Source organism: Achroia grisella, unplaced genomic scaffold (assembly GCF_030625045.1).
Source record: "Achroia grisella isolate CSIRO2021 unplaced genomic scaffold, CSIRO_AGI_Agris_v1 utg257, whole genome shotgun sequence".
Lineage (NCBI taxonomy): Eukaryota > Metazoa > Arthropoda > Insecta > Lepidoptera > Pyralidae > Achroia > Achroia grisella.
This window is the reverse complement of record NW_026712747.1, coordinates 188,482-214,229: the sequence shown is the minus strand read 5'-3', so window position 1 is coordinate 214,229 and position 25,748 is coordinate 188,482. Positions and strand designations below refer to the sequence as shown.

General features: G+C 35.4%; 1 protein-coding gene across 1 annotated transcript in view; it reads left to right on the top strand.

Moving 5' to 3' along the window:
- The first annotated feature begins 10,856 nt into the window (after positions 1–10,856).
- The window catches only part of LOC131842855 (neurotrimin-like), a 161,736-nt gene continuing 146,844 nt past the window's right edge, over positions 10,857–25,748 (top strand). Inside the window, exon 1 of the mRNA XM_059191421.1 lies at positions 10,857–11,296. The gene's annotated coding sequence lies outside the window, so the exon portion shown is untranslated. The remainder of the gene's footprint in view (positions 11,297–25,748) is intronic.

Below are 25,748 nucleotides of genomic sequence, written 5' to 3'. Positions count from 1 at the left end.
TGCACGAGAAATATCCCGACACGTGAAATATGACGTGTATTTACTTGCATACCTTCATTACATAGTATAAAATAAAGTCGCTGTCGCTGTCTGTCTCTATGTATGCTTAAATCTTTAAAACTACGCAACGGATTTTGAAGCGTTTTTTAATAGATAGAGTGATTCAAGAGTGACGAAGCTTCATGTATAGAACACATATATACCCGTGCAAAGCCGGGGCGAGTAGCTAGTTATATAGTATAAAACAAAATCGCTGTCGCTGTCTGTCCCTATGTATGCTTAAATCTTTAAAACTAAGCAACGGATTTTGAAGCGATTTTTTTTAAAGATAGAGCTGTTCAAGATGAAAGTATATATATATAACACATGTATACCCATGTAAAGCCGGGGCGAGTTTCTAGTTTAATAATAAATAGAATAGACGAATTGTAAATCTGTAGACATCACATTAACTCTTCGCAAAGGTGGTAATGTAGGATGCAAAGCACGTTGCCGACTATAAAATAAATGCTATTTAAATAAGAACTGTGGCATTAATCCTCATTTTGAGGTGACAGTTCGCGAATAGAGTCGTCGAGTGTGCCCAGAGCAATCCCCCGGTTGGGCGATTGCCTAAATTAACTTAGATGCTCCCCTCGACATTGATACCTCGTCAATCCCTAGAGTGCCATTCACCAAACATTGATTGACAATCGAAACTGTTCCTTATTCCTATAAAAATTAAGACTTTCTACACAATATACACGTGAGTGTGGATGTGCGAACAAATAATTGTGAAATGGAAGCATTACAACCGACGGGAGCAGCAACACGGATATCGGTCCGCAGGGCTCCAGTAATCTGCATAGTTAATGGATAGAAGGGTGTGATTAAAAGTACCCTTGAAGTAGAGCCGAAGTAATGCTGGCTCTACTCAATGAATTTTAGCCTTAATTCAATTTGTCAGTGCTCAAGATGTTTCCTGATCGAATTTAACTTAAAACAGAACTCGGCAAATCGCAAATATATTTGAAACTGATTGATGAATTGATAATATAGCGCCAATCATTATTTTACCAAATTATAGTATTGAATACTTCAAGAAAGAAGAATGGAAGAATTCGTTAATGGTAATAAAGTTTTTATAGAAAAACTTAAAATCCATAGCGCTGACAATATTATCTGATTGCACTAATAATGAGTGCGTAGCGATTTCTATGTTGATTATCGCATGCCTCTTACTTGGTATACTGTAATTATTTATATAAAAAAAATATCTATTAAAAAGAGCGACACACAAGTTTCTTGATCATTCTTCTTGTGATGAATCTGCGTTCCGAATGAGTGGTAGAATCAAAATATGACTATTCAAAAGTGCTTATAATGAGTTTATTTGAATAATGATTTTTTCTATTTCTATTAGTGTTTAGTAATTTGCGTTTGCAATAGCATATGCTGGTGGTTACCCGTTCGTCCAAATTAGAATTTAAAAATGTATCTGTATTATTGCAAACATGTACAATATTTATTTGAAAAGAATACGAGCTGAGTTTCTTGTCAGTTCTTCTCATCTCGAAATCATTCCGAACTGACGCTTGATGATTGAGATTTGACATATCACAAGAGTTGTAATAGACCTACATGAATAAAGATATTTTGAATTATCATATACATCATGGGACATTATTATTATTCATTATCAAGCACTTTAAAACTTCATTCGGAATCTAAAATTAACAATAGCAAGTAGCAATGCGACAGATGTCATATCTACCTTTAGTCAATTTAAGGAGTTCGTAGGGACTCGCTATCGAGGTTTGGAGCTTATTGAAAGTAATAGAGGGACACCAAGTAGCTTAGGAATGTATGTAAGTGCCATAATTGTAGGTACAAATAAAAAAAATAAAAAAAAGGAATCTGTCTCCAAGTATGGCACAACGCGTAGTAAGCTTTAAGTAGTTTTTATGTATACTTGTCCTAGGGGCTTTGATCTAGTCACCCGGGGGTTGTTGCCTCGGAGTAGATGCCAAGCAAAGGGGTTCGCCCCCAACCTTTACCTCCCTAGGGGGTTGCGGAAGATCAGAGTCCTTAAATCTAACACCTACATATGTCTATTCATATCAAACGCCAACAACTGCATGCAACGCATCGTTATCGCCAACAAAAGCCTCGATATGTCGCCCCTTACTTAGGTATATGTTGTATCGCAAAGGTTTCCAGCGACAATAAAATTGAATTTAAACCGTGTTAGCTGCTCGTCCGGCGACGGAACGTCCGGATTGTTCGAGAACATTCCAGAGCACGGAACGAAGGCGTGTAGGATTTTCCTGTCAGGGAACAGGCGACAAAGGCAGTGAGTGTTGGTCGGCATATCCATTCGGACAAGTTACACAATTAACAATCTTACTTATATTATAAATGCGAAAGTAACTCTGTGTGTCTGTCTGTCTGTCTCGCTTGCACGCCAAAACTGAACAGATTTAATTTAAATTTGGTACACAGATAGTTTAAATCCTGAGAAAGGACATAGACTACTTTTTAATGCAAAAAAAGGTTGGAAGGCGGGGTAAAATAAAATAGGGGATGAAAGATTTTATAGAAATTCATCATTTTTGAAGCTGATTTTTTTTTCATTTTCAATTGATTTTTTGGGTTAGTTTATTAAATATTTCTTCAATCTTTGGTCAACGTTACTATTTCACGCGGACGAAGTTGCGGGTACAGCTAGTATCTTTATGAATAAACAAGTCAAATCAATATGTATGTATTCATGTAGGTCTATTACAGACTCTTATGATATGTCAAATCTACCGTCAAATCGAAGCGCTTTTGAGCTAATAAAAACTGACATGAGCTCTTAGACTATTCAAATGAATTTGTAAAATACCAAATTACAAAAATATAGATTGATTTTAAAATTCAATTAGGTAGAATGTAGTGACCACCTGCATCTACTATTCCATTTTGGTCAAAAAAATAAATATAATTTATAAAAAAGTTTATGATAGCAGAGAGCAAAAGTTGCTGTTTATAAGACTAAGTTGTTATTACATTACCGTATCTAAAAATAGTCAATACAGTTATACCCACGCAGGCAACATTATTCAATTTTACTTTGATAAGATAATTAATTATAATTCCAAAAGTGACATCTATACATATAAATAAAATTGGAGCGTCTGTTTGTAATATTGAAATAACCGTTCTTTACTACATGCATATGAATAAAATACGGTACGTACACCAAAATAATATTTTTTTACAATTTTTATCTGTCTGTTTGTACCGGCTAATATCTGAATTGGCTGAATCGATTTTGACGGGACTTTTATTGGCAGGTAGCTGATGTAATAAGAAGTAACTTAGGCTACTTTTATTTTAGAAAAATTCTCTATATAACATTTTTGTTAAACTTCACGCGGACGAAGTCGCGGGTACAGATAGTTAAAAATAAATTAATTGAGGATACCAATGATGTTACAATCATTAATTAGCCGGTTTAAGTTATTAGGTAAGTAACGTCTGCTCCTGAACACTGTCACACCATCAAACTGACTTTAAAGTTTCCAAGTCGATGACGTGTGTCGCGCACCTCACATTCGCTCCGAACCAGTTTCAACTAGTTCAATTCAGTTGCATTCAGCTCACTCCGGCCAACTCCGGCGCGAACTGACTTGAGCCAGTTCGATCCAGTTAATTTAAGTTCGCGGCCAATCCTTGAGTAATTGGTTCAGCATTTACTTGTTCATATTGCCACTTTATTAGCTTAAATGCAGAGCTGCGGCAGAGTTTCTGTGCGTCTACCGTTGCAAACGTTAGACAATATATACTTAATAGTCAAATTAAAATTCTAATGATACAGATTTTTTAGGAATAACAGTGGACTCGAAGTTACAATGGGGGCCCCATATTTCAAAATTAGCCAGTAGACTAAGTTCTGCTGCTTATGCAATTAGAAGGATAAGGCAATTAACAGACGTGGCGACAGCAAAACTTGTATATTTTAGTTATTTCCATAGCATTATGTCATATGGCATACTGCTGTGGGGTAAAGCTGCCGATGTAAATACTATATTTATTTTACAAAAGAGAGCCATACGTTCTATTTATGGTATGGGTTCTAGAGAGTCATTACGTCAATGCTTTAAACAATCAAATATCCTCACCGTTGCCTCACAGTACATTTATAAAAATATTAAGTATACAAGGAAAAACTTAGATAGTTTCAAGAAACTTAAAGCTCGTTCTTCTTGTAATGAGACAGCTTTCCGAACGAGTGGTAGATAAAAAACAAATTGTTATGACTATTCAAAAGTGCTTAAATTAAGTTTATTTGAATAAAAGATTTTCTTTTCTATTCTATTCTATTCAAAATATGTTTATTCCTCTAGGTCTATTACACTGTCTGTATTGACTAATATTTTGGGAATAAATATATTCAGGACATGTAAATTTTAATTATTTTATGTATGTATATACAACTGATAAATGGCATGTGTTGTCTGTTGCATGTCAGAAATAACTATTTTTATATTTTTTTTTTACTGGGTTGTTTGGGCTATTGTCAGATGTTTGTAGCACCTGTAGCACTGCGACCTCAGAAATGATTAATGTGTTAAACTAATATATGTTAATTATGTTAAACCATCTCTGTAAAACATTTAAACAATAAATTTCATAAATAAATAAAAACAGACTCTTATGATATGTCAAATCTACCGTCAGTTCGGAATGATTTCGAGATGAGAAGAACTGACAACAAACTGTACATGTTTACAATAATACAGATTAATTTAAGTTCAAATTTGGGAGAATAGAGTGACCACCAACATATGATATTGCAAAAGCAAATAGTCTAAGCAGTGTTTGCAACCCAAACAGACAAACCCCACAAGCAGCACCCGTTCACAAGTATGACGGCTGAGCCAGCCATCATTGCACTCAACCATATTAGAGGGAGCACATCGATACGGCCCACCACGCCGCCACAAGTTTGAACTTTGTAGCGGTTTTGTTAGTTTGTTTGTTAAAAGACCAGTCCCCACAAACAGCATCCATGCATATGAATATAAATACGGTACATACACCAAAATTTTTTTTTTTACAATTTTTGTCTGTCTCTGTCTGTTTGTTCCGGCTAATCTCTGAAATGGCTGGACCGATTTTGACGGGACATTTTTTGGCAGGTAGCTGATGTAATAAGGTTAACTTAAATAAATAAAGTTAAATTCCACGCGGACGAAGTCGCGGATACAGCTAGTACTAAATATATCTGCGTGTATAGAGTTAACACATGAGACTCCACCCCTTGTTTTGGGTTCATCGATTGCTGTAATTGATTCGTTTGTACTTCGACTTTAACAATCGATTTATATTATCTATTCGATTCCATCTCGATTAGATCTCGATTGGTCAAACTCAGCCCATAGAGAATCACAGTGTTGAATACAAATGCTTGTATTATATTATGTACTAGCTGTTCCCGCGACTTCGACCGCGTGGAATTTAACTTTAATTTTCTAAAATAAAAGTAGCCTAAGTTACTCCTTATTACATTAGTTACCTACCAAAAAAAGTCCCGTCAAAATCGGTCCAGCTATTACAGAGATTAGCCGAAACAAACAGACCGACAGACAGACAAAAATTGTAAAAAATGCAATTTTGGTGTATGTACCGTATTTACATTCATTTTTTCCTATCATCATCATCATCGCAGCTCGGAAGACGTCCACTGCTGGACATAGGCCTCCCCAAAGATCTCCACGACGATCGGTCCTGTGCTGCTCGCATCCAATGCCTTCCAGCGATCTTGACCAGATCATCGGTCCACCTTGCTGGAGGCCTTCCCACGCTGCGTCTTCCGGTCCGTGGTCGCCACTCGAGGACTTTACTGCCCCAACGGCCATCTGTCCTACGAGCTATGTGCCCTGTATTTTTTGCCTATTTAAACGTTTGCCCCTTATAGGCTGAAAAAATCTGCCGATTCTACTCATCACTTTAGGAGGTCGTCCTGACACGAGTGCTCAAGAAAGATAATCTAGATTGTATAAAACATGTTACTGTTATTAAGAAACAATGATCCTTTTTATGAAATAACTTTCCAGACTGATCCACAAAAGGAAAGAAAACAAATTACAGACTATCCACTGAGGTCGCAGTTACAAAAAAGAACTTTTCACTTTATACTCTCTCCATAGCTTTATCTGCTCGTTTCTTATTTCAAATCCTTATCAAATAAAACAAACTTAATTACGCGACAATGTTAAAAAACGTTTCCCCGAAAGAAAAGGACAAGCCTGTAATTAAAACAATGGAATAGCGCTTAATATTTCTGAAACAAATTGACCAATAAAACAAAAAGTCGGCGGGCCTTGATTTCCTCAGAGCTTGAACTTGTTCAAAGTTGCAATTGTAGTCTGATTGTTTTTTAAAGTATTCTCAAAGTCGATCCCGGGGGTAGTTCGCGTCGCGGCCTCGTCGCGGCCTCGTCGCGTCACGCTCCCGTCCCGGTCCCGCCTCGTCATCTGTTAATCCCGGTATGAATCGCGGAAGAAAGCGACTAATCCTACGTGACGGACGGCCATGTTTATTTTATTTCCCTTAGAAATTTATTTAAGTCGAGCCGGATTCGGTTTAGGTCGGGCCAAGTTTTAAATAGAATTTGAAAAGTTTAAATAAGTTGCGGACTATTGTTTGAGATGACGAGTGACGGGTGTGGCGTCATACTCCTAATGATTGTTCAATTATTTACTAATTGGCATAAATTCAAATTCAAAAATCATTTATTCATGTTGGAGATTTTAGCCGCTTATGAACGTCAAGTTTTTACATTATAATTTTAATTTTTACCTACCGTCACGTTCGGTATATAGATGCAATTGAGAAGAACTGGCAAGAAACTCAATTGAATTACTTTTTTTTAATAAAAAAAATAATAAAAATATATATTAGGAAATGCAAGAAAACAATTAACATAACTCTCTGATATACACACTCATGTCGGCAAATTTGAGGGACGTGATTTTTTTTTATTTATTTACTTATTATCACAAAAATTTGCATCACACATTATATATATATATATATATTTGTATAATAAAAATTACACCTACATTTAAAACTGTATACATATGTGTAGCCGGAAATTTCAAAGTTGAGAGATGTTTTTATACAATAAAAGAATTTGAAAATATTAATGGATAAATGATTTAAGAATTGGATTATATTAGTATAACTAGCTGTACCCGCGACATCGTCCGCGTGTGATTTAACTTTATTTTTCTAATAAAAGTAGCCTAAGTTACTCCTTATTACATCAGCTACCTGCCAATAAAAGTCCCGCAAAATCGGTCCAGCCATTTCAGAGATTAGTCGGAACAAACAGACAGACAGACAAAAATCGTAAAAAATGTTATTTTGGTGTACGTACCGTATTTGCATTCATATACATGTAAAAAACGGTTATTTCAATATTACAAAAGGACACTCCAATTTTATTTATATGTATAGATATGTTGAATGCAAACTCAGTTCAATAGCTCAAGTGAAGACATTTTGTGTATACATTTCCATCCGTACGTAATCTGTATATATAAAAATTACATGTCACGTTGTTTGTCTGCGATGGACTCCTAAACTACAGAACCGATTGCAAATTTGATTTGCACATTGTGTGCAATTTGATCCAACTTGAAAGATAGGATAGCTTACATCTCAATTTATAGTCGCAATATTATTTTATTCAAGAACCTTAGACACAACGTGTGGCCGGCTCTGCTAGTATAATGTTATAATCGTGTGATGCCACATCAGGCGAGCCGCTTGTGCCATGCTCCTATGTCTATATAGTTACCTAAACAGTGATTTCTTGTTTATCTCAATAAAGTGCGAATCTTATTCTACAGCTTCTCAAACCAATTCTGTACGCATAAATATTTACATCACTAATTCATTTATATTGACATGATATAGTGTAATATGATGTTAACATCATCTGCTTCTTCCTTATCCCATTTATTTGTGGTCGTCGTAATATGTTTTTCTCTTTCATTCATCCCTGTTCGCAGTCATCGCGTTATTTACTTCCTTTCTTACCATATCATCTTTCACACAGTCCATCTGTTGGCGCGCAAGCAACGGCATAATCATATAGTCCACAACGTGATATCATTTCACCACCCTAACTGGGCCTAATCAATGGTCCTTCGAGCCGGATCATTGATTAGGCCCAGTTAGGCCCGCGGCGCCCGCAGACCCCGCAGCCGTCCACTGTCGTCGCTTGCGCGCCAACACCATCCATCTCTTTTTCGGCCTTCCTCTGCTCTTATAACCATCCACATTCATATGTAACACCTTCCTTAAAATATTATCCTCAATCCTACGCGTTACATGTCCATACCATGATAGACGATTACTCTTCAACCTCTCCGACACCGGCGCCACATTCATACTTCCTCTAATGTATTCATTCCTTATCTTATCCATTCTTGTCACACCACACATCCACCTCAACATTCGCATTTCAGTTGCATGCAGTTGTCTCTCATCCGTCACCTTTACGGGCCAGCACTGTGATATATTATAAAACTGAAGAATTTGTTTGTTTGAACGCGCTAATCTCAGGAACTACTGGTTCGAATTGAAAAATTCTTTTTGCGTTGGATAGTCCATTTGTCGAGGAAGGTTTTGCTATATAACATTACGCTACGACCAATAGGAGCGGAGCTGCAATGACGGCGGTCGGTTGTTGGCGACCGACCGCTAACTCTTTTGATATTTTTTTTAATTTTAAATTTATATTTTTGAAGAGTTCTTATTTATATGTCATGTTATTTGATATACTTCAATTTATTGTACTATTCTCTCATTGTCCTTTCAATTCGCAACTGTATTTAAATATATTTTACTATCATATTATGTACTTATGTGTTTTCATCATTTAAAAACTCATACAGTTCACTTATCCATTACAATTACGCTACGACCAATAGGAGCGGAGCATCAGTAAAAAATGTTGCAAAAACCTGTCGTCCTATGGTTACCCAAAAATATATATGACTTAATTATTCCTCTTTAAATGATCTAAAAAAATGTCCGCGACTAATCGAGGTAGTGCTTTTGATAACCACGCGAACGAAGTCGCGGCGACAGCTAGTCTGTGGTATAGGTAAATCGGCTTTGTACTGTAATTTAGCTGGTATTTTGAGTTAGAATATAAATAAGATAAGATAATTATTAAAATAAGTATTTTCCATATTTTTGAGACATAAATTCTTGTATTTTTTTTTTCAGTTCTTCTTTGGCACCAATGGTAAATTTCCCCTTCGATCGATCCCCCGTCCAATTCAAACGGGGATCAAAATTACGACGGCCTGAGCCGAGGTTCGAACCCCTAGTGGTGCCCTCATACTAAAGTCGTATCCGTCAGGCAGGAGTTGGCCTTCAGCCGCTCCATAAGTCCTTTAGAGTGCCATCTGCACTCGCCCCCTAACGTCCGGTGAAGCTGTAAAGGCCAGCTGCGGCCAACAGCATTAGAGTAGTCCGAAAAAAAACCAATGGTAAACTGTTATACATATATATGTTCTTTGGCACCAATGGTAAACTACATATATATTCTTTCCAAAAATTTGCGACGTTTTTAGACCATGATTTTTGCTAATCAAAGTTATTTGTTGTAATTTAGTGTATTCTATCATATTTATTCATAGGTAATAAAGAAGAGGGTAAATATTTTTAAAATGGTGATACTGAAGGGTGGCAAGAAGTGAAGTATCAAAATAATACAGGAATAACACTATAAAAACCTCCAATATAAACTTTAAATGTTTTTGATTAGCCATATTGTTACACGGTAATATTAGTTATTTGATATTTACATTTCCAAATTAAATTAGAATGTTTCTATGTAAAAGATTTTTCTCGATCTGTAAAGCTGAAACAATAACTGAAATATATGGACGTTATTGTACCACCAATTACGGAACAATGAAGCTAGATTGAAAAGCTCTCGGAGCTTCCAACCGCCGTGAAACGTAAACTGCCTACACACACCGTACGCCGGGCCGGGCCCGACAGCAATCGACCGGCCGCCGTAACTTACGACAACTGCGCCAAAAAATTCGTCTCCAACGTTTCCCACGGATAAATCCGCAAATCCTTACAATATCCAATAGCGTTAAAGAAATGCGCGAAATTAAATTCCGAAGCGTAGCCATTTGTAAAAAGTACGAACTGAGAACCGCAGAGCTAACGCGGGATTAGTGCGCGTTCACACTGTGCGGACGCGGCGAGCGAGCGACTGCGGCCGCGCGAGCGACAAGGATATCCTGTATGTAAAGTCGCCTGATCGGATTGGCATACCGCCGCACCGCACCGGTGCGGCTAACATGCATGCCCGTCCAACTTTTATTATTAAACTGAAGTATGACTAACTTTAATGAACGTTTTAAATTAAACCGGAAGTGCGACATTCCGTTCGGTTTCCATAAAAATGAAATTTTCTCATTTTCCAAGTAAGTTCAAAGCATATAATTCTCGTCAGCAAAATACTCAATATAAGTTTTAATAGCAAATCCGAGTGTTTTAATTAAATAAGTATGAACCACCCTATCGCTCCTCAGCGTTCGAAACGACGTGCTTCATCAAAGGGAGCTCCGTCGAAAATTGAATTTCAATGTCACAACAGTGCAGATGTAAAAATCGTCCGGAGGCTCGGGGGCTCGGGGGCGATCGTTGGGGGTGCGCGCGCCGCGGTCGGGGGCGGGCGGGGGGTGCGGGCGGCGCGCGGGGGGCGCGTGCGCGCGGCGGCGGGCGGCGGCGCCAGTGTCCCGGGCCGGCCGCGGCGAGCGCACGTGTGTCACGATGCCCCCCCGCGCAGCGCGCGCCCCCCACCCCCCCGCGCGGCCCCGTGCCCTGTGATCGCGAGTGCTGTATGTCTGTATGTGGACGCGACTTCCGCAGCCGAAGCGCGGCGGCGCGATGATCGCGCGACACCGCCGCACGCACTGACGGATGCGATTTGTCGCACGCGACGTTACCTGCGACTTGCGGGTTTCAGTGTTGACCACTTTTGAAGTGATAAGTACGACGTACTGATAATACGCCGATGTTTATTGACAAACCGACCGCAGTGTAATACATATACGGTTTAGATAGAATTGAAACAAATTAAAAGTGAGCGATTTTGAAGTGTATTTAATTAGTTTAAATAGTGTTAACCGACGGACTTTTGAGGGATAATTTCAAGAATGGATAATATTTACGGAGAGATTTCATGACAATCTAGTGCAAAGAAACATATTCAGATCCTATTACGACGGTTAGTACCTATCTATAACTTTTTATCTTAATATAAGGTAAGTAGCTACCTGTATGGAAACTCTTTATAACCGATATCTCTCATAAGGTCTTAAACTATAACTTTATATAGTTTCTTTAGTTAATTACTCAACAAGTTTAAGTTCATAAACTTAAGTGTGAGCATTGTATTTGCTTGTACTTACATCTTGTTCATATTAACTTACGTTCATACTTGATTTATCTTGTTCTTTTTACGTACAATTATATAGACAATGATTAATAATTAATCAATCATTACATAGTATAAAACAAAGTCGCGATCGATGTCTATCCGTCCCTATGTATGCTTAAATCTTTGAAACTACACAACGGATTTTGAAACGGTTTTTTTAATAGATAGAGTGATTCTAGAGGAAGGTTTATATATATAATACATGTACACCCGAGCGAAGCCGGGGCGAGTAGTTAGTTATAGTATAAAACAAAGTCGCTGTTGCTCTCTGTCCGTCCCTATGTATGCTTAAATCTTTAAAACTACGCAACGGATTTTTTAATAGATGAGTAATTCTAAAGGAAGGTTTATATATATAAAACATGTATACCCGGGCGAAACCGGGGCGAGTAGCTAGTTATAGTATAAAACAAAGTCGCTGTTGCTCTCTGTCCGTCCCTATGTATGCTTAAATCTTTAAAACTACGCAACGGATTTTGAAACGGTTTTTTTTAGTAGATAGAGTGATTCTAGAGGAAGGTTTATATGTATAATACATGTACACCCGAGCGAAACCGGGGCGAGTAGCCAGTATATTATATTAATTTAAACATCCGAGCATTGACGTAAGAACACTTGTGGCTAAGGTTAATACCTTGTGATACTCCATGAAAAAAGTGTAATAAGCATAGAGGACTTGACAGTGAATTACTGATTTAAATTATATTATTAATTAAGAAAACAAATCAAATAATAAATAATTTAATTTAAACACCTAATACTTCAGTGATGACTGGCTCATTCGTCATACTCGTGAACGAGTGCTGCTTGTAGGCACTGGTCTTCTCTTATCACTACGACTGATTTAATCTTATTGTGTATTTATATTTGATCCTAATAAATTAGTTAGTAGTTTGTATTCACACGTTTCGATGTGTAAATGTGAACTTACAAGGATTATTTAAAAGAGCAACACACAAATTTCTTGCTCGTTCTTCTTGTGATGAGACAGCTTTCCGAATGAGCGGTAGATTAAAAACAATTGTTATGACTATTCAAAAGTGCTTAAATTGAGTTTATTTGAATAAATGATTTTCTATTCTATTCTTAATTTTCTTTTGTATTTTGTAAATAAATCTAAGAAAGTACTTATAGATATTATCACTCGCAGAACGAAAAGATGCAATCACTGCAAGTACTCAGTCTAATATATCACAATTAGATAGACATATAACTGCATCTAAAAGAGAAGTCAAGTTCTGGTGCCGGCTCATAATATTAACATACATACATGTATAAGATGAATTAAGAAGATCGAGTTATGAATTAGGAGACGTGGGCATAAAGGCCTTTGGCGCTCCATTCTCTCCAAAAGTAGATTAGGCAATAAAATTACAGGATAAATTGACTCTGAAGTGGTAACGCTCAAGTGATACCACGCGTATCTCATGATAATGTGATATCCGTAATACTAAAACTTAAAATCCATAGCGCTGACAATATTATCTGATTGCACTAAAAATGAGTGCGTAAAGGTTTCTATGTTGATTATCGCTTGCCTCTTACTTGTTATTGTGTAATTATTTATATAAAAAAATATCTATTCAAAAGAGCAACACACATCATTCTTGTGATGAATCTGCGTTCCGAATGAGTGGTAGAATCAATATATGACTATTCAAAAGTGCTTGTAATGAGTTTATTTGAATAAAGATTATATCTATTTCTATTTCTATTTCTACTGTCCTAGTATATAGGCAACGATTACCACTTACCATTAGGTAAGCTGTTATCTTATTTACCATTCAAATTACATAAAGAATACTACCTATTAAGGTTTATTTTTATGGAGATATTCAATAGATTATATGCAGTAGCAAATATAATTTATTCTCGATCTGATTCAGTTGTACGTTACATATAGTATCAACTGTTACTCAGCAACATGATTACTTATTTTAAATGTGATGGATTAGTCTTTTTCTTCTAAAATCAATGTGCCTAATACATTTCTGTTATTACATGTTATTACACGTAGACCGTTCAGTACTAGCCAGTCAATCTATTATCCGACATAAACTTTCTCTAATAACTTCCTCCATGTCTTACTTTTTTGGCAACCAGTAATATTTGGACTGCCGAATAATTGATTAACCTTTAAGATTATTCAAAAAAATACATTTGCTTCGTAAAAAGAAGCAATTCCAAAGTAGAATTGTCGCAACACAATGGAAATGAAATTCCATTCAAATTTGTGAACTATAAAACGTTTATAGTAAAGTTAACTGCAAGTGTAGACTATTAGAAACTATTATTACTTTAACGTAACCGTATCGTGGAATAGTAATCTTTGTATTTCTTTTAATGTTTCTTCTATTACATATATATATATCATATCAATATACATTATTCAAATCTGATTGCTCTAAATTAGTTAAAATTAGAGGACTCACCTATTCCAATCAACAGGATTCCATGCTTGTAGTTCTTTTAACTATTAACGATACAGTATCATGTGAATATAAAATGTATTTAATTTTATATATAAATACTTACACTAAGAATTTGTCTCACCGTATAATGTCATTAAGTTAGAAGAGAGACAACTCTGTAACGCAAATATCACAATGTGTTGAAAGAACGAGCGACCAGGACAAACCACCGCCAGCGGATCGTCCGCGTAAAACTTTATGACCGCTTTAAAGCCAGCATTAGCTGACGAGCTCTCGCTCAGATAACGTTGCCTCTGAATAAAACATTCAATCTTGGAGAGAAACCACTCTGTTTGATTAACATCGTAATTACTCGATTAGCTTCATAGGCTGAGAACAGCATAACTAAATCAATAATAATAATTGTCATATTATTTATCTACTCCATATCAATTAAGCATCTGATATTACAGTTCTGATTCGCGACAGAACAAAGCCCTAATAAATTAAAGTTTGAACAGAAAGTCAGCGAGAAAATTCAATTTATTAAGTTCTTGTTGGAAGTGAACGCAAATCCAATACTACGGGAATTTACGCTAGTGCTAGAAGCGAGGCAAAATAAAACCTAAATGGCAGCGTCACTCGCTTGAGACAGTACAAAAGCGGTCCCTTTTTAATCCGACAGTGAGCGAATGGACTAGACGGTTTTAATGGCTCAAGAGTGAGTCCAAGAAATAGTATAACCTTATTGCAGGTCGGCTCCGCACCATTCAATGAGCATTTTGAGGCCGTGGCGACGGAATTGCTTTACCGAGGGTTGAATGGGATTAGCCCTTTCGAAGGGACGCGATAAACTAATATGCGGACTGGATTGGCTTTGAATAACCCATTTAGTTGAGGTCCGAGGCCTCCGGCCCCACTGTCCAAGTTCCGCCGTAAACCATGAAATATGCCGCCGTGCTTCCGTTGGGTTGCAGTGTCGTAACATTGAAGCAATTTGGTAATTTAATTTATGACTTCAATGACAGTTTAACAAGTTAACAATAGGCATATACTTCAACTAAGGATGTATAAGTAAATATTAATGGAATCCTTTCGACAGTATTTTAATTGAATTAATCGAAATATATTCGAGATCTTTGCCGCAACTTTTACTGTTTACTTTAGTCTAATGAATAGTTATTAAAACGTCGAGTTCATTAATTACCATTGCTTTATCTGAATTAATTGAAAAGTTTTATTTCGTCTACTTGAAATACTTAGTTAATAATACACCTACCGATTAAAAAACCTACTCATCGTCATCATCATTGCCTTGCCTTTGTCCCATTATTTGTGGTCGGCGCAGTAAGTCATTCTCTTCCACTGATCGGCCGTCAAATCTGAGCATACTCTCCTTTTATATACATATGATATTTTATACAATCCATCCATCTTTTTTCCATCCATATATACATGGGTTTTATATTTTCTTTTGCTTAGCTCCGTGCTCATACCAAGTCAATCAACTTGTTTATAAGTGGCGCAATTTTCAATGAAATATTCAGAGATCTACTATTCTATAAATTTGTAACATTATTTCCCAAGTGCATTCTGAAGACATATTTTATTCCCTTGAATTATGTGAAAGTATAAAGCATTTAGTAATAATAATAATAAACAGTTCTTAAAATTCTTGATTCATATTTATCAAAAGAGGTAATGGCGATGTTTCTAATCGAATCGCTTACGAACATAAAAGCAATTCTTTTAAAAAGCTTTATGTTTACTTTCCCAAGTTCCGTTTCCTAACACAAAGGATACTACACTGTTGAATTGGAATTTGAACTCACTCGAGCGATTTTACCTTTTATGTATTTTCAAAGCGTTCAAATCTTTACTACTTTTAAGTTTTTTAATAATAATTTAGAATATTTTAACTCGTTTTTCTACAGACAACGTTCCTAACATGATAGTAATGAAATCAGCTCTTTTTTCTTACTACTAAAAGTTATTTCCTAAACCAGTTGTATCGTAACTAAGATTATGTTATAATTTTTATATATTGCCCAAAATTTCTTCTGTAATATCAATGATTTTACGTTAACATCTATGACGGCCTTGGTGATCTAGAGGTTACATCACAGCACTTAATTTCCAATGGTCGTGAGTTCTATTCTTTGTACGGTAAAAAAAAATGTATTTATGAGTATGATTGTTTGTACTCATAGCACAAGCTCTATTTAGGTTGAGACTAGATTGTTTTGTGAATTGTCCTGGACTGTTATATTATATTTATCACTTTCATCCGGAAGACCATCAACTTCTTTGTCACTCTCAGTAACATCAAATTTTTGATAAAAATCTAACCGCTCCTCTCTTTAACCATAAAAATAAGTGTCTGCAACCGGCAGTCAATCGAGTTGCGAATCTTGGTCGATCACTGGCGCGACACATTCAGCGAGAAGTGTCGCGCGCCGATGGTAGATCTCAATCGCTCCCCTGGGTGTAGATAAGCCGGTCCCGCCGTGCTGTATAAACTTCCACTATTTTATGATACCATTTAACGGCTCACCAAACTGCTCGGGTAGACTTACGTCTTATTTTCATCCAGACACGTAGCATTACTAAAATCGAACCATTGCGATTTGGTAAATCGCATTAGAAATTTTCACTCTCGCCATTCTGTGGTGTTTAAATTTAGTAAATAAAATTGTACGAGTCTGCTGTGACCCACACAATCTGATGTATGATAAGGTTGCTTACCAACTTGATGTATGAGTACACGATGATTGAGTGTGGACTGATGCTTGCTTGTGAGTATTTGGTATACTGAAGGTAAAATGGTATGTGTGGGCGTTATATGGACGCGGAGCAGTGTAAAATGCTAACGGCTGTACAGTGTACGCACCGTACAAAAATATTTAATCATTTCATATATGTCTTTATGCCTATAAACTAGCAACATTAGATTATTATTCTTTATCATAATTTTGGTAGTGATGACCAAATAAAAAATTATTAACTCATGTAAGATGGATTTTAAAATTTATTAAGTTTTTTCTTTTATTATGTCTGACTAGTTCAGTATATATAGATGCAATAAAGAACTCCCAATACATGAATAAAGTTACTTTGATTTTTTTTTAATCTAAATTTTTTTTAAAGTTCGTTTGTAAACAATGATTATTTTTACATGTCTATGTCTAACATTAAATGAAAATCCCGTGCATGAACAACTATTTCCGTTCATATCCTCGTTGAATTGAAGCCTGTTTTAAGTAAATGTTTCTATAATTAAAAGAGCAACACACAAGTTCCTTGCTCGTTCTTCTTGTGATGAGACAGCTTTCCGAATGAGCGGTAGATTAAAAAAAAATGTGATGACTATTCAAAAGTGCTTTAATGTAAGTTTATTTAAAAAAACAATTAAATATTTTTGATACATATAAATAAAATTGGAGTGTGTAATATTGAATTAACCGTTTTTTTACTACATGCATATGAATATAAATACCGTACCAACATAACATTTTTTGTCTGCCTGTCTGTCTGTTTGTTCCGGTTAATCTCTGAAATGGCTGGATCGATTTTGACGGGACTTTTTTAGCAGGTAGCTGATGTAATAAAGTGTAACTTAGGCTACTTTTATTTTAGAAAAATAAAGTTAAATTCCACGCGGACGAAGTCGTAGAAACAGCTAGTTATTCTATAAATGTTATAACAGCAAATACAGGGTGATTCAATCAATGCTAATATAATGGAAATAACAAATGGATGCGTTCACAAAGGTCGAATTAAATCACAACGCGATGGAAGTAATCAATTAATCTAATGAAATCATTGTCGCCGCCGTTCCATCTGCCATTTCCCTATGAAGGCAAACATTAAAGACAAATTTGCTATCCCCAAGTATTGTTTAAAAAATGTCTATAGCTCTAAAAATATACAATAAGTTACCAAAGGATATACTAGAGTTAACCTTAAATAAATTCAAAATATCTGTTAAATTATATTCACTGAGCAAAGCCTATAGGTGTTTTATGGGAATAGGTATATAAATTTACAATATGATACCAAAGGATATATTGGAATTACCCTTAAATAAATTCAAAACATTTTTACTGAGCAAAGCCTATTACTCACTAAACGATTACTTGAATGACGAGCGTGCATGGCAATAGTTGTTCATGCACGGGATTTTCATTTAATGTTAGACATAGACACCTATATAAATATACATTGTAAATAAACTGGCTTTAAAAAAAAAAGTAATTCAATTGAGTTTTTGCCAGTTCTTCTCAATTGGATCTGTATACTGAACTGGACGGAAAGGAAAAAAATATAATTAACGTAAAATATTTTATACGTTCATAAGCGGCTAAAATGTCCTACATTAATAAATTATTTTCGAATTTGAATTTGAATTGGAAGGACCCCTCCCGTGTTTTAGCGTTGAATTATTCAGTGATACAAATTACCACACCATCGACACAAAATCCTAGTTTCTAGCTCTTACTTCCCAGCTCGATGGTAATGAATGTACTTAATGTATATTTTATCAAATTAGGTGTTATTTTGAGAATGTCCATTTCAATACTCAATGATTTTGTTTAATTCCTCTATTATTAGCATATGTAAGACTAGAGATGTGCTAACTCGTAATAAATATGACTCGAGTTAATTCGAGTTGACTCGAGTTACCTGGAATAAAGGTTTTTTTTATTTTTTCGAACAATTCAATTATTTTTTGGGCGCAGCTAGCCTTGAAGCTTCACCGAACTTTAGGGGGCGAGTAGAAATGGCACTTTAAAGCCGCGGAAGGACTTATGGAACGCATAACCATTTTATTGATAACATAATCGGACGAATATGCGAATAAAAAAATGATAGCAACCTCAAATCTATATTGAAATGTTTGTGACGAGTGAAAATTGTATGATATGAAATGATCGGAAAATTTCATGTCATTGTCAGTTCGATGACAGAATCATGCTCTCGCTTTTTCACTTGATTCATTCATTTACCAGTTGAATTCTTCCAACTCGAGTTGGCAGAATTCAACTCGAGTTAACTCGAATTATGCGCAACTCGAGTTGACACATCTCTATGTGAGACTACAAATATTCAGTGTGGTGCAAAGTAATCAATTAATCTAATGAAATCATTGACGCCGGCGTTTCATCTGCCATTTCCCTATAAAGGATCCCCTCCCATGCTTTCGCGTTAAATTATTCAGTGATACAAATTACCACACCATCGACACAATTTCGAGGCTGACCGTTAAATAGTTTTGGCCAGTTCTCCATAAGTTCAACTAATTGGGTCACTTGAATTACATTACAAGTTGGTAACATCAATTGTTTGTTCGGCCGACAGCCCATTATGAAGGAAAGTTCATGTAGTTAATTGAAAAATGATGATACTGTTATAATTTGGTGTGGTATGTGAAATGAAGATATGGCAATACTCATGATTCCTGAGACATCTACTGTCTCAGGAATCATGAGTATTAACAATAATAGTAATAACAAGTATAAAAAATTATATACAACGAAAGAACAGTCAGTTAATAATCTCAAGTTGTATTATATCATCATTGGGGTCATTAGGCTCCCTAAAATATGGTCGACCGCAGTGATGGCTGGCTCATCCGTCATACTTGTGAACGGGTCCTGCTTGTAGGGACTGGTCTGCTCTAATCACTATGACTGATTTCCTCTTTGATTATTTAAATCAAAATTTTTCTATTTGATTATTTAATTGAATTAGTGCTAATCGGTTGTATTCACACACTGAAAATTGAATTGTAAAGTAAGAATAAAATTATTTAAAAGAGCAACACGCAAGTTTCTTGCTCGTTCTTCTTGTGATGAGAGGGCTTTCCGAAGGAGCGGTAGATTAAAAAAAATGTGGATGACTATACAAAAGTGCTTCAATGTAAGTTTATTTGAATAAATGATATTCTATTCTATTCTGCAAATAGAAATAATCTTTATTTAAATAAACTTAAGATAAGTTTTTCGATTCATCACAAGAAATGTTTTTATATCTGTTCATCATATTTATATATATCTAATATTCCATAAACGCCATGGTACTAAATTAAATTTCATGTAAAAAAATCAAGTATTTAAAAACTGACCTTATCTGAATAAAATTATGGCAAATCGCTGTCTTAATTCCTCGGCCATACAAATAGTTGGAGCTACTATTAAACTCCGTTAAAACTCCATAATAGTTAGTCCCGTAAATTAATTTGTACATTTATCACCAAGTTCTACGATCGCATCATTTTGTTTAATGTTTTGTGCTGTGTGACAGTTTGTGTTCCTATAAAATCTTTACTTTTTTTTCGTCTGGATAAATCACACAGCGCCATCTAATCTCAAGTTAAGCTGAACTTGTGTTATGAGTACTTGACAAATGATATAAATTCTTCGATTTTTTTGTAAATACATACATATTATACATAGAAAACAATCATACTCATGAATACAAATGTTTATGCCGTGCGAGGAATCGAACCCGCGACAATCGGACGTAAAGCGGTGTGCTAGACCGCTAGACCACTGAGGTCGTAGATAAGTAATTGTTATCAAATTACTTGTGTAATGTACAGACAGCGCTGTGGATTAGGTCGAGGTGAAGGATAAAGTGTATGTTATCGAGAGTTATATAGATAGTGAGTCCAAACTGTACTAATATCTTATTATACTCTCCACAATTAGAAACTCTAGAATCATTTCGAGTTATATGTTTATCTGTATCGTCTGTAGTATCATAAAAATTTAATGATTACTATGAAACTGTTCGGTTATTGGTCTCATTACGTAGTTACTACATGTCAGATATAGAATAGAATAGAAAATCATTTATTCAAATAAACTTACATTGAAGCACTTTTGAATAGTCATCACATTTTTTTAATCGACCGCTCGTTCGGAAAGCTGTCTCATCACAAGAAAAATGAGCAAGAAACTTGCGTGTTGCTCTTTTAAATAATTTTATTATTACTTTACATTTTTAAGTTTAAGTGTGTGAATACAAACCACCAATTAGCACTAATTCAATTAAATACTCAAATAGAAAAAATATTGAATATATAACCAATTGGTTAAACAATTAATAAGAGGAAATCAGTCATTAGAGCAGACCAGTCCACGTATGTATAATATGTATGTATTTACAAAAAAAAAACCAATGTATTTGTATCAGTTACCTAGTACCCGTAACACAAGCTTTAGCTAGCTTAACTTGGATCTAGATGGCGCTGTGTGAATTGTCCTGAGATTATTACTATTATCTAGTCACTATAGTACTTTGTGCTTAAGTATTAGTGTTTTTATATGTAGTAGATTGTCTGAGAATATCCATACGGCCTGCCTAATGATACTGACTGCACAGTTTACACTAGGCTTTCAAACTATATCCAAAATATTCATTCCCTGATGATGCCTGGTTTAGAGGCGAAACACGTGTCGAAATATGGGTATGTATTTACCAAAAAATATATTTGTGTATTTATATCAGTTGTCTATAACACAAACTCTGCTCAGCTTGGAACTAGATGGCGCTGTGTGAATTGTCCAGAGTTACTATTAGTATTTTCTATGAATTTAGCAATTTAATACTGCAACGAACTACTTGATAAGATTTTATGCTACTTTTAAATTTTGTAATAATATTCTTTGACATATCATTTTCTGTTATATATCGCTGTCATACTAGTCGTATTTTATTTAATCTCCGTATTTTCCTCATTAAAACCCTCAGCATCTCTCACTCATCAGACACATTTGATAGCTCCGCTTCAAATACTATTTTGTACGAATTCAGCATGTTTTACTTCATGAAGAACAACACCAATTAATATTATTTCCCCTCCGATCGATCCCCCGTCCAATTCAAACGGGGATCGATATTACGACAGCCTGAGCCGAGGTTCGAACCCCTAGTGGTGCCCTCAGATTAATGTCGTATCCGTCAGGCGGGAGTTGGCCTTCAGCCAATCCATAAGTCCTTCCGCGGGTTTGGAGTGCCATCTGCACTCGCCCCCTATCGTCCGGTGAAGCTATAAAGGCCAGCTGCGGCCAACAGCATTAGAGTAGTCCGAAAAAAAATATATATGTGTGTATTATACATATATATGTATATATATACTTTTCAATAATTTACCTAATCATCGTATACCTTTTATAACTCCAGTGACACAGTAAAAGTATGATATTTTAACAAGTGCGGTTCTAAGTTCGATTCCATACATGTGTGTGGAACGTAGTCTAAATTACCTCGTTTTAGCTTAAACTAGATATAATTTTATCGACTAAGTGGTTTCTAAGGACTGTATATATATTATATTCTGTAAATATTTTATTTTTAGTTCGAAGAGAAACTATGGTCGCTGATGTAAAAGGTAAAAGATATGTTATATATAGATATATTTCAAAAGTGACAAATAATAGAACAATAGAAAATGGATTTTAAATATATACTAGCTGTCCCGACAAACGTTGTTTTGCCATATTTTTTTTTTATACTACTATGGCAAACAGACATACGGCCCATCTGAAGGTAAATGGTTACCGTAGCCTATGGACGCCTGAATAACCATATAAATAAATACAGGTTGGTGATAGAAGGGTGAAAGTTTAGGGTTGTATGTATTCTTTAATGACACGTAACAAAAAAATATAAATAAAAAATGTTGCCCTAAAAATAAAAAAAATAATGTTAGGGGTGGCCAACACTTATCACTTAGGGGTATGAAAAATAGATAGTAGCCGATTCTCAGACCTACTGAATATGCATATAAAATTTCATATGAATAGTTCAAGCTGTTTCAGAGGTGTATGGTAACTAACATTGTGACACGACAATTTTATATATAAGACTAGCTTTTGCCTGCGGCTTTGCTCGCGTTTGTTTATCCTCTTAGGGATAGAATTGATTAAAATCCTTTCTTAGAGGATGCCTATGCATAGTAGCTTTATGCATGCAAAGTCTCAGCCCGATCGGTTTAAAATTGACAAAGTTTCATACAAACTTTCATACCCTATTTTATCCCCTTGGGGGTAGAATTAATCAAAATCCTCTCTTAGCGGATGCCTACGTCATAACATATCTCTGCATGCCAAATTTCAGCCCGATCCATCTAGTGGTTTGGGCTGTGCGTTGATAGATCACTATGTCAGTCAGTGAGTTATATATGTTTAGATAAAAATACAATAAAAGTCTAAGAAGGTGCATCGTGCACATATATTAATATTATCTATATATTATGTTATATCGTATCATGTGTAAATATTATTAATATATATTAATATGTTTATATGATCAACACAAATTGTATACAATAAGCTTCATAGCGGTGCGTATTACATGAGTATCAAGTATCAATTATTTATTACATACTAAATATCAAATGAGTACTTAGTATTATGTATTCTGTAGCAGTTACAGGCATATTGATTACCTTATTATATTCTAGCTTTTGCCCGCGGCTTCGCTCGCGTTAATTTATCCCCTTAGGAGTGGAATTTATCAAATTCCTTTTAGGCGATGCCTACGTCATAGTAGCTTTATGCATGCAAAGTCTCAGCCCGATCGGTTTAAAATTGACAAAGTTTCATACAAACTTTCATCCACTATTTTATCGCCTTGGGGGTAGAATTAATCAAAATCTTTTTTAGCGGATGCCTACGTCATTACATCTACCTGCATGCCAAATTTCAGCCCGATCCGTCCAGTGGTTTGGGCTGTGCGTTGATAGATCACTGTGTCAGTCACCTTTGAGTTATATATATAGATTAGATATATATTAAGTATAAGCTATATTACTGTAGGTAAAGTTTCATCAAAACCGTTCAGTAGTTTTTGCGTGAAAGAGTAACAAACATGTATCCATACTCACACACTTTTACTTTTACAATATTACTAGCTGTTCCCGCGACTTCGTCCGCGTGGAATTTAACCTTATTTTTCTAAAATAAAAGTAGCCTAAGTTACTTCTTATTACATCACCTACTTACCAAAAAAAGTTCCGTCAAAATCGGTCCAGCCATTTCAGAGATTAACCGGAACAAACAAACAGACAGACAGAAATTGTAAAAAATGTTATTTTGGTGTATGTACCTTATTTATATTCATATGCATGTAGTAAAAAACGGTTATTTCAATATTACAAACAGACACTCCAATTTTATTTATATGTATAGATTACGATTATTAATTTTTCTTAAATAAAAGAAGCCTAAGTTACTCCTTATTACATCATCTACCTGCCAAAAAAAAATCCCGTCAAAATCGGTCCAGCCATTTCAGAGATTAGCCGGAACAAACAGACCGACAGACAGACAGACAAAAATTGTAAAAAATGTAATTTTGGTGTATATACCGTATTTATATTCATAAGCATGTAGTAAAAAACGGTTATTTCAATATTACAAACAGACACTCCAATTTTATTTATATGTATAGATTACGATTATGTGATATCAACATACATAATATTGTTACCGTATTTTTAATTGTCTGCAATTATGAAAAAACTTGGTGGAAATGTTCATTGTATGGCTGCCAGCAATTAATTTTATTCGAACATGAACAATGTACGCGTTGTGGGACAAAAAATATATTAATTGTATAAACACATCGTCAATTTTATTATGTCGCCGGGCGGTCATAATGTTTATTCGTAAAGCATCTACACACGACTCCAAAATTGGTCACGATATCGGAGATCAACATTAGATCGCCTCGTAAATAAATAAATTCAAAACATCTGTTAAATCATATTTACTGAGCATAGTCTATAACTTACTAAACGATTACTTGAATGACGAGCGTGCATGGCAATAGTTGTTCATGCACGGGATTTTCATTTAATGTTAGACATAGACACCTATATAAATATACATTGAAAATAAACTGGCTTTAAAAAAAAAAGTAATTCAATTCGGTTTCTTGCCAGTTCTTCTCAATTGGATCTATATACCGAACTGGACGATAGGAAAATAAAATTATAATGTAAAAACTTGACGTTCATAAGCGGCTAAAATGTCCTACATGAATTATTTTTGAATTTGAATATTTGTGCCGTGCGAGGAATCGAACCCGCGAACATCGGTCGTAAACTGCTAGACCACTAAGGTCGTCAAAACCTCATATCGTTATATTACGTCGTAAATTTTCTTCCATCAAATCCATTCTAACGGGGATTGAAAGGATTTGGCCTCCAGTCGTTTCATATGTGCTTCCGCGATCTTAAAAAGCATTCTGTACTAGCCCCTAATATGTGGTCAAGTTGTAAAGACCAGCTACGGGAAACAGAAGTTCAATAGTTTATGGTAAATAAAGCTATTACCTAACGACATTGACATACGCTAACAGTCTACCGCTGTACGACTACCGCTAGTGCAACCTAGTCTAAACGTTTCTAACCTAGAGGTAAATACCTTTATTTACCATAAAATTGTTCGTGTTTTTTATACATATTATGATTTCTATTTCCGTGGGAATATAACAGCAGAACGATATATATCGTCGCCGATTTTAGTCCTCTCCAATCGCTCCCCCATTCACTTCAAATGGGGATCGAAATTATAAGCACGAGTCGAGGTTCGAACCCCTACCGGTGCACTCAGACTAAAGCCGTATCTGTCACGCCGTGAGCTGGTAAATAAATCGCTCCTTAAATCCTTCTGCGGGTTTGGAGTGCCATCTGCTTTTGCCCCCTATCGTCCGGTGAAGCTGTAAAGGCCAGCAACGGCCGACAGCATTAGAATAGTCCAAAAAAAGGTAGTTATGATTTTAAATGAGGAGTATCAATCACACTTTATAGTTTGGAT